Here is a 16,879-nt window from a genome sequence, read left to right as displayed (position 1 = left end):
AATCATGGTCTCTGGGGTCTCAGCTAGTGTCTGCAGTTCTTCTAGTTTCCCGCTCGACTGCTCACACCAAGAGGAGAGGTGTTAAATCAGACATATGTACAGGTGCAGGTTTTTTTTCTGTGAACATGTATATTGACATGTGTGATTGCCTAGATTTCATAGACATATTGTTTTAACCCTAGGATAAGTGAAGGAAAAGTGATGTTATATAATATGTGTGTACAATATTCTTTTCTTGGGGATAAAGTTATAATATACAGCTCTGGAAAAAATTAAGAGACCACTGCAAAATGTTCAGTTTGTCTGATTTTTCTCTTTATAGGTATATTTTTGAGTAAAATGTAAATTGTTCATTTATTCTATAAACTTCTGACAACATGTCTTCGAATTTCCAAGCAATACATTTTGTATTTTTTTCTGAAAAAGAGAAATGGTCAAAATAAAACAAAAAACAGTGCTTTCAGACCTCAAATAATGCAAAGAAAACAAGTTCATAATCATTTACAAACAACAATACTAATGTTTTAACTCAGGAAGAGTTCATAAATCAATATTTTGTGGAATAACCATGATTGATAATCACAGCCTTCAAATGCTTCTTGGCATGCTTTCCACCAGTCTTTCACACTGCTCCTGGTGCAAAAATGTAAGCAGTTCTTTGTTTGATGGCTTGTGACTATCCATCTTCCTCTTGATTACATTCCAGAGGTTTTCATTGGGGTTCAGGTCTGGAGATTGGGCTGCCCATGACAGGGGTTTGATGTGGTGGTCTCTTAATTTTTGCCAGCGCTATATGTATTTTAACTGCTGAACAGTTTGATAGATAGCAATTGGTTCCTCAATTAGTACAACCACACCCAAAAGTAATGAAAATGGTGTATAAATACCGTATTTTTTCCGACTACAAGACGCACATTTTTCCCCCCCAAAAAAGTGGGGAAAATGGGGGGTGCGTCTTATAGTTGGAATACAGGCTTACCGGCAGTGGTGTGGCGGTGGCAGAGGTGCGGCGGCTGCAGAGGTGCGGGGATGGAGGTGGTGCAGTGAGTGGTATGGCGTGAGCGGGGTCCCTTTCACAGGTGAGGTGATGCAGCAGCCCGGTAAGCAGCAGAGCCGGGTGAATCATTTTGCTATCGGTGGTGGCGGCCATCTTCCTGATGCCGCACGTGCGCAGATGGAGTGCTCTGCTTCCCGGGGCTTCAGGAAAATGGCTGCAGGAGGCCGCACGTGCGCAGATGGAGATCGCGGTGGCCATTTTCCTGAAGCCCCGGGAAGTAGAGCTCTCCATCTGCGCATGCGCGGCCCCAGGAAGATCGCCGCCACCACCGATAACAACATGATTCACCCGGTTCTGCTGCTTACCGGGCTGCTGCATCACCTCACCTGTGAAAGGGACCCCGCTCACACCATACCGCTCACTGCGCCTCCTAATCCCCGCACCTCTGCCGCCGCTGCACCGCACCTCTGCCGCCGCTGCACCTCTGCCGCTGCCACACCACTGCCAGTAAGCCTGTATTAACCCGGCTCCGCTGCGTCACCTCACTTGTGGAATGGACCCTGCGCACGCCATACTGCTCATGATCCCCACACCTCTGCTGTCGCCACACTACTGCTGCAACCCTCCCATGGACACCAGGCTGTGGCGTCGCCCACCTAAGCAGGAAGGGACCCTGCTCAGGTGCACGCCGTACCGCATCACCCCACCTCTGCCGACACCATGCCTCCTGTGACCCTGCTCTGCCACCGCCAGCCCTCAGGTAAGATACTGTAAATTCGGACAATAAGATGGACCCCCATCTTATAAAAAATATTTTTTTCTGCAATTTTCACCCCAAATTTGGGGTGCGTCTTATGGTCCGGTGCATCTTATAGTCTGAAAAATATGGTAGCTTCTCTCAAAATCATTTTATTATTCACCTGATGAAGACCTACATGGCCAAAATGCATTGTGTGTTTTTTAAACAAGTTTTTATTGTCTTTTATAAAGTTTTGTATTTGCTGTACATAGCCAATAAAATATCATCTGATTCAACATCAGAGATACTTGGTTCTTTGGCTATATAACCCTCCTATTCTAAATTGGGTTAATAAAACTCTGAAGGAAGCACCCTGAAACATCCTTATTCACATTATCCACGTGGAGGAATTTTTTTCTGGGAGAGGAAAATCACCTCCATTTTATTACAGACATGCAGCACACCAGTGGAAGGATCACCCTTGTTTGCAAACTTTTCCCAACCAGGTGAGCAAGATTCAAAATGTAATTTTCTCACTAAGGCTGGGGTCACACTTGCGAGTTTGATGCGAGAAACTCGCGTATCAATACCCGACACTGCCGCCGGCACTCGAGACCGGAGCGTGCGGCTGCAAAGAAATACATGCAGCTGCACACTCCGGTCCCGAGTGCTGGCGGCAGTGCCGGATATTGATGCGCGAGTTTCTCGCATCACACTCGCAAGTGTAACCCTGGCCTAAGTAAGATTCACTCATTTACTATGCTTAGATAGCTCTCTCACTCTCTTTCCCCTCATCCTCCCTTTTCCAGGACCTCATTCACACAATATTAAAAGTCTGTAATATAATAAAAATTTCTGGAGGGTCAATCCACCATCTTTTAATCTTGCTAAATATTTTCAAGCTAATGCAGGTATCTCCTCCATCCAAATATAATCCATTAGGACAGTCATGAACATGGGGCAGCATGGTGGCTCAGTGGATAGCATTGCAGCGCTGGGGACCTGGGTTCTAATCCCACCAAGGACATCTGCAAGGAGTTTGTATGTTCTCCCTGTGTTTGCATGGGTTTCCTCCCACATTCCAAAGACATACTGATAGGGAATTTAGATTGTGAGCCCCATTGGGAACAGTGATGATAATGTGTGCAAACTGTAAAGCGCTGCGGAATATGTTAGCGCTATATAAAAATAAAGATTTTTATTATTATTAACTGATTTGGCTAAGTGAAAGGCTCTGGACTGGGGTCTAAGGGGTAAGGTTTCTCCTTGTGGAGAGTGACATACCAGCTCATGGGCAGCACGGTGGCGCAGTGGTTAGCATTGCAGAGCTGGAGTACTGGGTTCAAATCCCACCAAGGACAACATCTGCAAAGAGTTTGTATGCTCTCTCTGTGTTTGCGTGGGTTTCCTCCGGGTTCTCCGGTTTCCTCCCACATTCAAAAGACATACTGCTAGGGAATTTAGATTGTGAGCCCCATCGGGGAAAGCGATGATAATGTGTGCAAACTGTCTGTAAAGCGCTGCGGAATATGTTAGCGCTATATAAAAATAAAGATTATTATTATTCGCCGTGCAATGCTAAGGATTTAAAAATTGTGAGTGCTGTTTGATCAGGACAATTTGGAACAAAAGCAACAGTATCAAAAGGACCAGCAATTTTAAAACATTTTTTCCACCCAACCCTTAAAGCCATGTGCGCACTTTGAGTATTTAGGCCATGTGCACACTTTGCGGTGTGCTCTGCGGGTTTTTCCCGCAGCGGAATTGATAAATCTGCAGGGCAAAACCGCTGCGGTTATCCCTGCAGATTTATCGCGGTTTGTTCCGCGGTTTCCGCTGCGGGATTACTCCTGTATTATTGATGCTGCATATGCAGCAATATGCAGCATCAATAGTAATGATAAAAATAATAAAAATTAGTTATACTCACCCTCTGACGTCGCGATCTCCTCGGCGCTGCACTCGGCGGTCCGATTCCAAAGCTGCTGTGCCGAGAAGGACCTTCGTGATGTCACGGTCATGTGACTGTAGGGACCGCAGGTAAAGAAGGATGCAGGGACAAATAGGAGCCAGAAAGCAAATAGCGTTTTTAACTTTCTTTTTAACTTCCAACCAAAAAGATGACAAACGTTTTTCCACGCAGGGAACTTATATACAAGAACACAATCTCACAGTAAATCCTAATTACTATATGACCGCCCTGAACTATACCCGTAGAACGCGGCAGCGCCTCACTAGTGACTCCCTACTAAGATAAAGTCAACAACGGTCACTTATCAGTGCTGGTTCAGCGATGTAGTCCTGACGGTGAGGCTCCGACAACGCCGTAGTCCTGATGGCGGAGGAAGGAGGTGTCTTCTGGCGACGGGCCCAGGCGTAGAGTCGAGTCCAGAATGTCTTTTGCGGTGCTGCGTTCCCTCCTGCAGGCGGACGTTGATCCGAGGTAACAGCCTCCCAGTCCAGAGAAGAGTCTTTTTGAGGAGGATTAGGAGAATAATCAGTATCAGTCACAGCTGAGACGAAACCATGCGAGTCCGTAGCACTCTCTGGCAAGGTGCTCTCAGGGAGCGCGGTAATACTGTCCCTGAGCTGATCAGCACTACCCCTCTGCCTGGGGGGTCGCTGACGACGAATGCGCCTCTTTTTGGGGGCTCTGGTAGTTGCCCGCAGTGTCTGTTGCACGTTTTCCCCCTGCTTCCAGCAAGTCTCACTGCGGCCTGCACACTCACAACAACTGCGCTGCAGTTTCCTCTCCTCAGAGATTTCCCGCGCTTCTCTGCCCCTGCTTTCGCGCGTTTTGCTTTTTATCCTCTCCTCTCCCTGCGTCACTCTGCCTCCTGTCACATGAGCCTGGCTTCTCATGCACCCCTCAAATCCGTCCCCCGGAACCCCGACTCCCGGCAACAATGGTTCCACCCGTCTGCACAGCTCACCAGGTCCCTGTCCCCTACATTCCCCCACCCTGTATGCTCGCCAGTCCCTGGGCGAGGCCTTCGCACTGACAGGTCGCCCACCTGACGGATTGTTCCACACTTGGGTCTGTCTGGTGTGTAAGTCAGGACTGTAGCGAGTTGGGGGTCTACCGGCAGTAGAACGTTCAGAACGTCGTGGCTCGGGTCCTTGTATAGGGGGTGTTGGGGAAATGTCGTCAGCGGAAGAGTGACTGGTCAGGGGTAGTGTAGTAGTCGAGATAGGGGGAGTATTTTGACGCCGTTCTTCTTCTTCATCATCTTCTTCATCCCACCAATGGTTGTTGGGGGATTCAGTCGTAGGTGGCTCTTCCCTGATTGCGGATTCCGGGGTGTCCGAGTCAACAGAGCGACACAACCGGAGCATGTTGCGATGAAGAATGCGAGTACCTGTACTTCCGAGGGCCTCAGACTGCACTTCATATACAGGTCCATGCGGGTCTATACGGCGAAGCACCCGATAGGGTGTTTTTTCCCAACGATGGTCTAACTTGTTTTGCGGTCTTTGCTCTCGAACGAGTACTCGATCACCTGGCCGGAACTCTGGGGGTTTTGCTGTAGGGGTGCTCCGATGCTCCACTTCCCGAATTCGAGTGTGTACCAGTCGGTGTAAGGTCTGCAGCCGATGCCGATGATCACGCACCCACGAAGCCATCCCTGTTCGGGGGCCTTCTTCCTCCGAAGACAGTTCCAGATCTGTCATGCCTTTTCCTGGGCGCCCAAAGACCACTTCATACGGGGTGCGTCCTGTGACTTGATGAACTCTATTGTTGTAGACCCACACTAGGTCCGACACATACTCCGGCCAGCGGGCCTTCTGATCTTGTTCTAGCGCACGCAGCATTTGAAGCAAAGTCCGGTTAAACCGCTCACAAGCCACATTTCCCTGGGGATGATACGGTGTGGTGCGTGACTTATCAATGCCGTAGAGGCGATGCAGCTCTTCCATGACTTTGCCCAAGAAACAGGCGCCTTGATCCGAATGTATTCGCCTCGGACAGCCGTAAACTTGAATAAAGTTCTTACAGATAGCGCTCGCCGCCGACTCAGCTGTCTGATCACGGGTAGGGGTGACTACCGCGAATTTTGAAAAATGATCTACCATAACGAGGCAGTGTTCGTAGCCTTGATGCGCTGCTCCAATGGTAATGTAGTCTATCATTAATACTTCAAAAGGGGCAGACGTCGTGATGCTCTGCACAGGCGCCCTTTCCTCCGGTGACTTGGTTAGCTCACATTGTCGACATTGTCTACAGGCAGTTTGTACTTCCGCAAGCAGCCGAGGATGATAGAACCGAGTTTGCAGCCACTTAAACGTCCTCTTCACTCCGAAGTGTGCCCCGGACTCATGAGCTTCTTTAGCAACTGCGGCCACCACGGGCCCTGGTAAGACCATCTGCCAGGTCGGCTCGGAATCTGCCTGAGCCATGGTTAAGTGGCATAAGAGCCCGTCCTGAAGAGTTAGGCGCTCCCACTGCCGCAGAAGAAGGTTCAGGTCTGACGGGAGAGTTTGTCCAGGGCTTCTCACGGGCAATAGACCATTCGTTATCCACTGTCGCAATGGAGCTAGTTCCTGGTCTTCCTGTTGCAGCCGTATCCATTCGTCCCGACTCTGAACCAACAGTCCTGTAGCCGTTCCGTTCCCGGTCTGTTCCCGGCTCACAGCCGTCCGAGTAGCGCCCCCGATGGCGTAGGGGATTTCTTCTCCCTCCAGCTCCTCATCTCGGTTAGTCCTTGGGGGATTCTTCCGCAGACGAGATAATGCGTCAGCATGAACATTCTCCGCTCCTCGCTTGTAAAGGATACGGTATCTGTACTTGGCCATCCGGGCTACCCAGCGCTGTTCTAGGGCACCCAATTTTGCATTTTCCAGATGTGCCAATGGGTTGTTATCCGTGCGTATCAGCACCTCGGAACCAGCCAGGTACTCAGCGAACCGCTCCGTCATAGCCCACACCACGGCCAGCAGCTCCACCTTGAAAGAACTGTAATTGTCTGGGTTCAACTCAGAGTCATGAAGAGACCGACTCGCATAGGCGATCACTCTCTCCCGCCCATCCTGAACCTGAGACAACACAGCCCCCAATCCCTGAGAGCTGCCGTCGGTGTGTAGGATGAACGGTTGCGAAAAGTCCGCATAAGCCAACACCGGCGGCTCCATGAGAGCTGTCTTCAAGTCCCGGAACACTGCTTCTTGTGACTCCTGCCATTGTATCTTCTTTCCCCGTTCCTTGGGGGAGCTTCCTTTCAGCAGGACTTGTAGATTGTGAGAACGGCGAGCAAAATTCTTCACGAAGCGCCGGTAGTACCCAGCGAGGCCCAAGAACGCCCGTACATCCTTAGCGGTCTCCGGTGTGGGCCACTCCTGGATTGCAGCAATCTTCTCCTGCGATGGCCGGACTCCTTCGGCGGACACCACATGCCCCAGGTACTCGATCTGTTCCCGGAACAAGTGACACTTCTGGGGCTTCACCTTAAGCCCGTATTTCAGCAACCGGTCTAGTACCTGTTCCAGTCGGCACAGATGTTCCTCGAATGTTGGGGCGTAGATGATGATGTCATCCAGATAAATGAGAGTGGCCTCGAAGTTCAAATCCCCCAGACACCGCTCCATTAATCGTTGGAAGGTGCCTGGAGCGTTGGCCAGCCCAAACGGCATTCGATTGAACTCAAATAGTCCCATGAGAAGGATGAACGCTGTCTTAGGACGATCTGCTTCTGTCATCGGGACCTGCCAGTATCCGCTGGCTAGGTCTAAGGTGGAAAAATATTTGGCCCGACCCAGCACGGAGAGAGACTCCTCGATACGGGGAAGTGGATAAGAGTCTCGGACGGTGCATGCATTTAGCTTACGATAGTCCACACAGAACCGGAGCGTGCCGTCCTTTTTCCGCACCAGCACGATCGGGGCAGCCCATGGGCTCTGACTCTCGCGGATCACTCCCTTTTGTAGCATCTGGCCTAACAACGTCTTTACTTCCTGGTACATCTGCGGGGGAATCTGTCTGTACCGCTCCCTGATGGGCACTGTATCTCCGGTCGGAATTCCATGTTCGATGGCCGTGGTACAGCCAAAATCATCTTCATGTTGCGCAAACACTTCAGCATAGTGTCCAAGGAGCCGCTGCACTCGCGAGACTTGTGATGGATCCAGACCCGGTAATTCTGCTCGCATATGTTCCAGAATAGTTTGACCTTTTCGGAACGCTATCAGCTCAGGATCCTGTGTAGACCGGACACTGACCATCCAGGGATCAGGGGAATCCACCTTTAACTGTAAAGTATCTGGAGGAGGCATCACTTCTAACGGTCGTAACACTTTGGCCATCTCACTTCGGACCCGTAGCACGACATCGTGTTCGTCCACATTCACACATCGCACTGGTACGGCCCCATTTTTAACAGTAGCCAGAGATCGGGCCACCAGCAGTCCTGTGGGCAAAGGGGACGTAAAGGTGGGCTCAACCTGCACTTGCACTCCTTCCAGAGGTATGCGAGCTCGGATGGGCAGGGATATAACAGTCTGTCCTGGGGGAAACGTCACTTCTGCTGTCGGGGAGGTGATTACTTTCCCTAGTATGTCTCCCTCCTGAAAGGTCTCTTGCACACGGACTTCCCTCACTAACTGTCTGAACACGGAGCCTTGAGGTGTACTGGTCCCCCACTGATTGAGTGTCTCTTGTGTGGTCTCCCCTAACAGCAAACTGCCAAAGTCCTTCAATACATTCATCCCCAAAGTCACGATATGTTGTGGGCTGGGATCCCCCCGCGTCAACACAACCCCCCGGCGGCCCAGGTCTTTCCCACATAAAGATATTTGCATCCAGGTGACCCCTTCCACTGGGATGGGCAGCTGATTGGCGGCCTGCAACCGGATTACGGGGCCCCATTGGGGTCTGACTGACACAGGGAAGTGTTTTCTAAAATAGGCCTCGGGCATCGTCGTGACTTGAGATCCGGTGTCCACCAGACAACGTACAGCCCGCCCTTCAAACTCTGCCCAAACCAGGGGGCAGCTGGCAACCAAATTTTCGGGACTTTCACCACCCATCCGCGGAGATTCTGACTCCGAGCGTCGTCCCCTTAGCTCGGAGTCCTCTAGTTTAACGGCCGCCGTGACGAGGCCCTCCCTCTCCGGGGGCACTCCCGTGCGAAATGTCCTGCCTCCCCGCAACCATAGCAAGCACCGGGGACCGGATAATATCCTGAACGAGCGCCACGAGCTGGACTCCCAGACCCTTGCCCCCGGGGTAGCTCCCTTGGGCTTCGCGCATTTTTTTTAACTTCGGCCAGTTCCTCTCGTATTTGTTTGAGCTCCTGCCGCATCTCCTGAACCCACGACGGCTCACCCCCTCCTGGTGCAGCGGTCTGGATAACCCGAGCTTCTCCTGTCAGGACCGTCACCCCCCTCTCTTGCTCCCGGGTGCGGGCCTCATTGCCTATGTCGGAGAAAGTCAGGCGCGGGTCGACCCGCACTCGTTCACGTAGAGCCTGTTTGGTAAACTCATCCCGCAGTCCCGTCACCAGTTGGTCGCGCAGGGTCACGTCAACATGTCCCATCCCCATACCATCTCTCCGCACGATTGCAATGTTTAGCTCCTGCAGAGCATTCATGTACTGAGTGACAGTCTCGCCCTCTTTTTGTCGCCGTCCAAACAACCGGGCCCGCAGCTCTCCCACGTCGGTGGGATCCCCGTGCGTCCCCTCTAACACATGTAACACCCCGGTAAAAGTATTCCGCTCTGTGGGGGGTCTCAACATCACTGAATCCCGAGCCTCTCCGTCTAAGGCCATAATGGCCACCTCTGCTTCCAGGGCTGGGGTCGTAGGATGCATTCTCAACAGCCCCCTCATCCTTTCAGTCCAGCTCCACAACAACATGTTGCTCCCATTAAACTTGGGCAAATTGTTTAACATGGCCCCCAATGAGAGAGAAGCTCTAGGCCCAGCCCCATCCTCCGTATCTTCTGGCTCCTTCTTTGGATCCTGCATCCTGCCGACTACGCCAAATGTAGGGACCGCAGGTAAAGAAGGATGCAGGGACAAATAGGAGCCAGAAAGCAAATAGCGTTTTTAACTTTCTTTTTAACTTCCAACCAAAAAGATGACAAACGTTTTTCCACGCAGGGAACTTATATACAAGAACACAATCTCACAGTAAATCCTAATTACTATATGACCGCCCTGAACTATACCCGTAGAACGCGGCAGCGCCTCACTAGTGACTCCCTACTAAGATAAAGTCAACAACGGTCACTTATCAGTGCTGGTTCAGCGATGTAGTCCTGACGGTGAGGCTCCGACAACGCCGTAGTCCTGATGGCGGAGGAAGGAGGTGTCTTCTGGCGACGGGCCCAGGCGTAGAGTCGAGTCCAGAATGTCTTTTGCGGTGCTGCGTTCCCTCCTGCAGGCGGACGTTGATCCGAGGTAACAGCCTCCCAGTCCAGAGAAGAGTCTTTTTGAGGAGGATTAGGAGAATAATCAGTATCAGTCACAGCTGAGACGAAACCATGCGAGTCCGTAGCACTCTCTGGCAAGGTGCTCTCAGGGAGCGCGGTAATACTGTCCCTGAGCTGATCAGCACTACCCCTCTGCCTGGGGGGTCGCTGACGACGAATGCGCCTCTTTTTGGGGGCTCTGGTAGTTGCCCGCAGTGTCTGTTGCACGTTTTCCCCCTGCTTCCAGCAAGTCTCACTGCGGCCTGCACACTCACAACAACTGCGCTGCAGTTTCCTCTCCTCAGAGATTTCCCGCGCTTCTCTGCCCCTGCTTTCGCGCGTTTTGCTTTTTATCCTCTCCTCTCCCTGCGTCACTCTGCCTCCTGTCACATGAGCCTGGCTTCCCATGCACCCCTCAAATCCGTCCCCCGGAACCCCGACTCCCGGCAACAATGGTTCCACCCGTCTGCACAGCTCACCAGGTCCCTGTCCCCTACATGACCACGGCATCATCACGGTCATGTGACCGCGATGTCACCACAGGTCCTGCTCGCACAGCAAACCGAAGACCGGGGACGGCCGCGGGCAGCTCTGAGAGGTGAGTATATCATTATTTTTTATTTTAATTCTTTTTTTTTTACACTATTCATGCTTCTCAGGGCCTGGAGGAGAGTCTCCTCTCCTCCACCCCGGGTAGCAACCGCGCATTATCCGCCTACTTCCCGCAAAGTGGGCACAGCCCCATGCGGAAAGTAAGCGGTTCAATGCATTTCTATGGGTGCAGAATCGCAGCGATTCTGCACAAAGAAGTGACATGCTGTGGGTTTTAAACCGCTGCATTTCTGCGCGGTTTTTCCCACAGCATGTGCACAGCGGTTTGCGGTTTCCATAGGGTTTACATGTTAATGTAAATGCAATGGAAACTGCTGCGGACCCGCAGCATCAAAATCGCCGCGGTAAAAACCACTATGTGTGAACATGGCCTTAGTGAGTTTTTTACCTCAGTATTTGTAAACCAAAACCAGGAGTGGGTAAGAAATGCAGAAGTGGTGCATATGTTTCTATTATACTTTTCCTCTAATTGCTCCACTCCTGGTTTTCGCTTACAAATACTGATGTAAAATACTGACCAAATACTGAACGTATGCACGTGGCCTAAGGCTACATTCCTACGATGAGCTTTTGGTGAGTTTTTGATGCTGCAGAATTTCTTCACTTGTTATTTAAATTAGGTTACTTGCTTTTTTTAAATTGTGTTTTTGCGTGATTTTTTTAACATGCGTTTTTATGGAGTTTTTGACTCTGCAGCTTTTGTCTCTTGTTGGTGTGTCATGTTTTCAATCAGGGGTGTACATTTTTTGGTCCAAGGGCCACAATGCCATACTGAACCGATCCCAAGGGCAGCAAAAAATTTTAAGGGGTACTTACATGAATACATCACCAGAACTACCTTCAGTAACAAGTTTTGTGTATTTGAGGAGGATTTGGAGAGATTCTGCTCCCAAAAATACGTGTGAACATACTCTAACTTAGGGCTGTCCCACACGTCCAGATAATTCCGGTACCGGAAAAAATCGGTACCAGAGTTATCCGTGTCCGTGTGCCCGTGAGCTCACGTAGGCCATACGTGCGGCACACGTGTGCCGCCCGTGTGGCGAGTGGGTACCACACGGAGCGTGCAGGAGACAGCGCTAAAGTTTAGCGCTGTCCCCTGCATCGTGCTGAAGCCGCGATTCATATCTTCTGTGCAGCAGCGTTTGCTGCATAGAAGATATGAATAATAGTGTTTAAATGAAAGATCTATGTGTCCGCCGCCCCCCCACCCCCTGTGCGCCCCCCCGCTGTTCAGAAAATACTCACCCGCTTCCCTCGTTGGCTGTCGCTCCTTCCTGGTCTGGCCGCGGCTTCCACTGTATGCGGTCACGTGGGGCCGCTCATTTACAGTCATGAATATATGGCTCCACCTCCCATAGGGGCGGAGCCGACTATTCATGAGTGTAAATGAGGGGGGGACAGCGCTTACTGTAGCGCTGCCTCCTGCACGCCACACGGACTGCACACGGAGAAGGTCCGTGTGTGGTCCGTGTTTTACACGGACCCATTGACTTTAATGGGTCCGTGTAATACGTGCGCTCCCACGAACACTGACATGTCTCCGTGTTTGGCACACGGAGACACGGTCCGCAAAAAATCAATGACATCTGCACAGATGCATTGATTTTAATGGGTCTACGTGTGTCAGTGGCTCCGGTACGTGAGGAAACTGTCACCTCACGTACCGGAGCCACTGACGTGTGAAACCGGCCTTACACTGAGCTTTTGGAGCCGAAACTAAGCAGAATCTCGCCAAATCATTATCATAATCTCAAAACTCTAAGTTTTGAGGATTTTTAAGCTTTAACATAGCCATGAAGCACATTTTGGATTGCTACATGTCTACAGGATAAGAACCATCATCAGAACACGCAGCCCCAGAACCACTGTCAGTACATGAATAAATCACACAGCTTAGTACAGCAATCAATTGCATTGTTAGGACAGCCCTATACACAATTGAATCGCATGAACATATAACTTCCAGTATGTAAGGCCACATTCACACGTTCAGTATTTTGCATCAGTATTTGTAAGCTAAAACCAGGAGTGGAACAATCAGAGGAAAATTATAAAAAAAACACCACCACTTCTGTGTCTTTCACCCACTCTTGGCTTTGACTTACAAATACTGACCAAATACTGAATGTGTGAACGTGGCCTAACAATGATAATGAGATACTGGTAGTTGTTAATAGTCATCATCAAATTGTGGCCCATATAGGGACCACAGTACTGATGAGGTGCAGGCAGTATCACAAAAAGACATTTAGGGTATGTGCACACGTAGAATGGTCCACTGCGGATTTTTCTGGAGCGGATTTGATAAACCCGCAGGGCAAAAACACTGCGTTTTTCGTGTGGATTTACTGCGGATTTACCGCGTTTTTTGTGCGGATTCCACTGCGGTTTTACACCTGCAGTTTTCTATTATGGAGCAGGTGTAAAACCGCTGTGGATTCCGCACAAAGAATTGACATGCTGCGGAATGTAAACTGCTGCGTTTCTGCACGTTTTTTTCCGCAGCATGGACACAGCGTTTTCGGTTTCCCATAGGTTTACATTGTACTGTAAACTCATGGGAAACTGCTGCGGACCCGCAGCAAAATCCGCATCGTGTGCACAGAGCCTTAGGGTATGTGCACACGTTGCGGATTCCATTGCCGATTTTTCAGCACGGATTCTGCAGAATCCGCAGGTAAAGTGACCTGCGTTTTACCTACGGATTCCCTGCGGCTTTTCTATAGATTTTGTGCAGATTGTGTACGGAATTCGCCTGCGTTTTTCCACTGTGATGCAGTGACCCCTGTAACAGGTAGGGGGCGCTGCATGGTCTACCCAGTATACGCACGGAGGCGTATTGAGGCTGTGAGAGTGCATGGCAGTTGCATGCATGGATGTGATGATGTGACAAAGTCTGGCAGTATTGTGAATGCGTGTGTTACAGAGGAGAAGACTCTGCACTGCCAGCCTGAAGCGATGTGGTGTTCTGGGACCTGTAGTCCTATAGTTATAGTGTTGTATGTTTATCATGGGAGGTTGGCAGGGCTAGTTATGTGAGATGGGCGGGACAAACTAGCCACACACACCCACACTCCCACCCATGGGAGTGGTTAAAAGGTATATAATGTGACCAGGGTGGGGGTCACATGGTCCTCTGTGGTTCCAGTGTCTGGATCTGAAGGGTCCAAGTACAAGGTCCTGGAAGCCCGTGTTGGAGATCTGAAGGGTCCAAGTACAAGGTCCTGGAAGCCCGTGTTGGAAGTCCTGGAAGCCCGTGTTGGAAGTCCTGGGAGTAGGATTCCTGAACAGCATGTGGTGGGGCTTTGGACTGTTGTGTGTTGGACTGACAAGGAGTCAGCAGGTGGAGCAGGAGCTCCCGTAAGGTACCTCCATAGACTGTTGGTGCTTATTGTTTCTTTGACCTGTGTGGTAACCCACGGGAACTGGTCAAAGGAGGACCAGCGTGTTTAGTTGCTGCAACCGTAATGTCGTATGTTGGTGCCTGTTGTGCTCCATGGGCATTAATGAACTGTGTGGCGTGCGGACACCCACGATAACTGGACACAGTGGTTCGGCGTGTTTAGTGACCGTGTTTCAAAGCCATATACTATGATGTAAAGACTGTGTGCTTGCTGTTCATATTTCTGTGGCTTATGACTCCACAATAAACCACATGGACTGTTAAAGTGAAAATTCGTGCCCGTGTGCTTGAATCCCGTGCCAAGCGAGTAATCCCCTACCCGTTAGTGAGTGCAATCTTACACCACCTTCGGATTACTATAATGGGATAGGTGTAAAAGGCTGCGGATTCCGCACAAAGAATTGACATGCTGTGGAAAATAAACCGCAGCTTTTCTGCGCGGAATTTTACGCATCATGGGCACAGCGGATTTGGTTTTCCATAGGTTTAAATGGTACGCTACAGCACATGGAAAACTGCTGCTGATCCGCAGAGCCAAATCCGCTGCGGATCCGCAGCCAAATCCACAATGTGTGCACATACCCTAACACTTGGGTACCTTTATAGGTGACTTCTCTGATTGAAGTAGTTCCCATCCCTTTTATCTCCATGCAGCACAGACACCATGATGAGATTTCACTCTCTGCAGTCTACTCTCTTCTGTTTTCAGCAGGATTTTCTGACATGGTGCCCTTAAAAATAAATATTATATATATATATATATATATATATATATATATATATATATATATATATATATATATATATATATATATATATATATATATATATATTTTATACTGCCCCATAAATAAAAATATCTCCCATGCTGCACCCCTGAATAAATAATTTCTTGTTCTTCCTGGATAAAACATTCCCCCGCACAATACCACTCTGCAAAATATGCCCTGCACACTGCCCCTCTCCAAAATATCCATCGCACACTGCCTCAGGCCGGTTTCACACGTCAGTGATTCCGGTACGTGAGGTGACAGTTTCCTCACGTACCGGAGACACTGACACACGTAGACCCATAAAAATCAATGCATCTGTGCAGATGTCATTGATTTTTTGCGGACCGTGTCTCCGTGTGCCAAACATGGAGACATGTCAGTGTTCGTGGGAGCGCACGTTTTACACGGACCCAATAGAGTCAATGGGTCCGCGTAAAACACGGACCTCACACGGACATTCTCCGTCTGGGGTCCGTGTGCGTGCAGGAGACAGCGCTACAGTAAGCGCTGTCCCCCCCACATGGTGCTGAAGCCGGTATTCATATCTTCCCTGTAGCAGCGTTTGCTATAGAGAAAATATGAAGAATAGTGTTAAAAATAAAGATTTAGGTGTCCGCCGCCCCCCCACCCCCTGTGCGCCCCCCCGCTGGTCAGAAAATACTTACCCGCTCCCTCGCTCCTTCCTGGTCTGGCCGCGCCTCCTACTGTATGCGGTCACGTGGGGCCGATCATTTACAATCATGAATAGTCGGCTCCGCCCCTATGAGAGGTGGAGCCACATATTCATGACTGTAAATGATCGGGCCCACGTGACTGCATACACTAGAAGCCGCGGCCAGACCAGGAAGGAGCGACAGCCGACGGGGGACCCGGGTAAGTATTTTCTGACCAGCGGGGGGGGCGCACAGGGGGTGGGGGGGCGGCGGACACATAGATCTTTATTTTAAACACTATTATTCATATTTTCTCTGCAGCAAACGCTACTGCAGAGAGGATATGAATCGCGGCTTCAGCATGATGCAGAGTGGGTACCACACGCTCCGTGTGGTACCCACTCGCCATACGGGCGGCACACGTGTGCCGCACGTATGGCCTCCGTGAGTTCCCAGGCACACGGACACGGATAACTCCGGTACCGATTTATTCCGGTACCGGAATTATCTGGACGTGTGGGACAGCCCTCACTCTAAAATATCCCCCCGCACTCTGCCTCTCTCCAAATTCTCCCTCCGCACACAGCCCCTTTCCAAAATGTCTCCTTCTGCACACTTCCCCTCTCCAAAATGTCCCCCTCACACATGCTGAGTAAAATAAAAGCACAGAGGGTAAGAGATTTCTATAAGGGCATGTGCACACGTTGAGTGAGTTGGGTTTTTTTTTTTTTTTAACCTCGGTATTTGTAAACCAAAATTAGGACTAGGTAAAAAATGCAGAAGTGGTGCACATGTTTCGATGATACTTTTCCTCTGATCATTCCACTCCTGGTTTTGGATTACAAATATTAAGTTAAAATATTGACCGAATACTCTGTGCACGTGGCCTAAGCGCTGCATTTTTGACACAGCAAAAATACGCAGCTTCAAAAATGCACCAAAAGCTCATCATGGAAATGGAGCCCAAGGCTACGTGTGCATGTTGAGTATTTGGTGACTTTTTTACACCAGTATTTTTTAAAAAAAAGGCTCACGAAAATACAGTGCAAAAAAGCAAGTAACCTAATTTAAACAATAGGTGCAGAAGATACAGCATATCTGTATCAAATCAACATATCTTACTGAGATTATGGTACCTTGTAATTTGTTAACTCTTGAAACCAAATTGTTTCTGTAGAAGCTGAATTTCCTATTGAGAGACTGACTGATTTAAAGTCCTGAACTTAGATAATTTCTGATTTCCTCAAATAAGTTTTTTTAATAGAGTGGATTGATGTTTCATTCCTTGTTAC

Source organism: Ranitomeya variabilis, chromosome 6, assembly GCF_051348905.1.
Source record: "Ranitomeya variabilis isolate aRanVar5 chromosome 6, aRanVar5.hap1, whole genome shotgun sequence".
Taxonomy (NCBI): Eukaryota; Metazoa; Chordata; class Amphibia; order Anura; family Dendrobatidae; genus Ranitomeya; species Ranitomeya variabilis.
The sequence above is the reverse complement of the archived record's forward strand: the minus strand, read 5'-3'. Positions refer to the sequence as shown.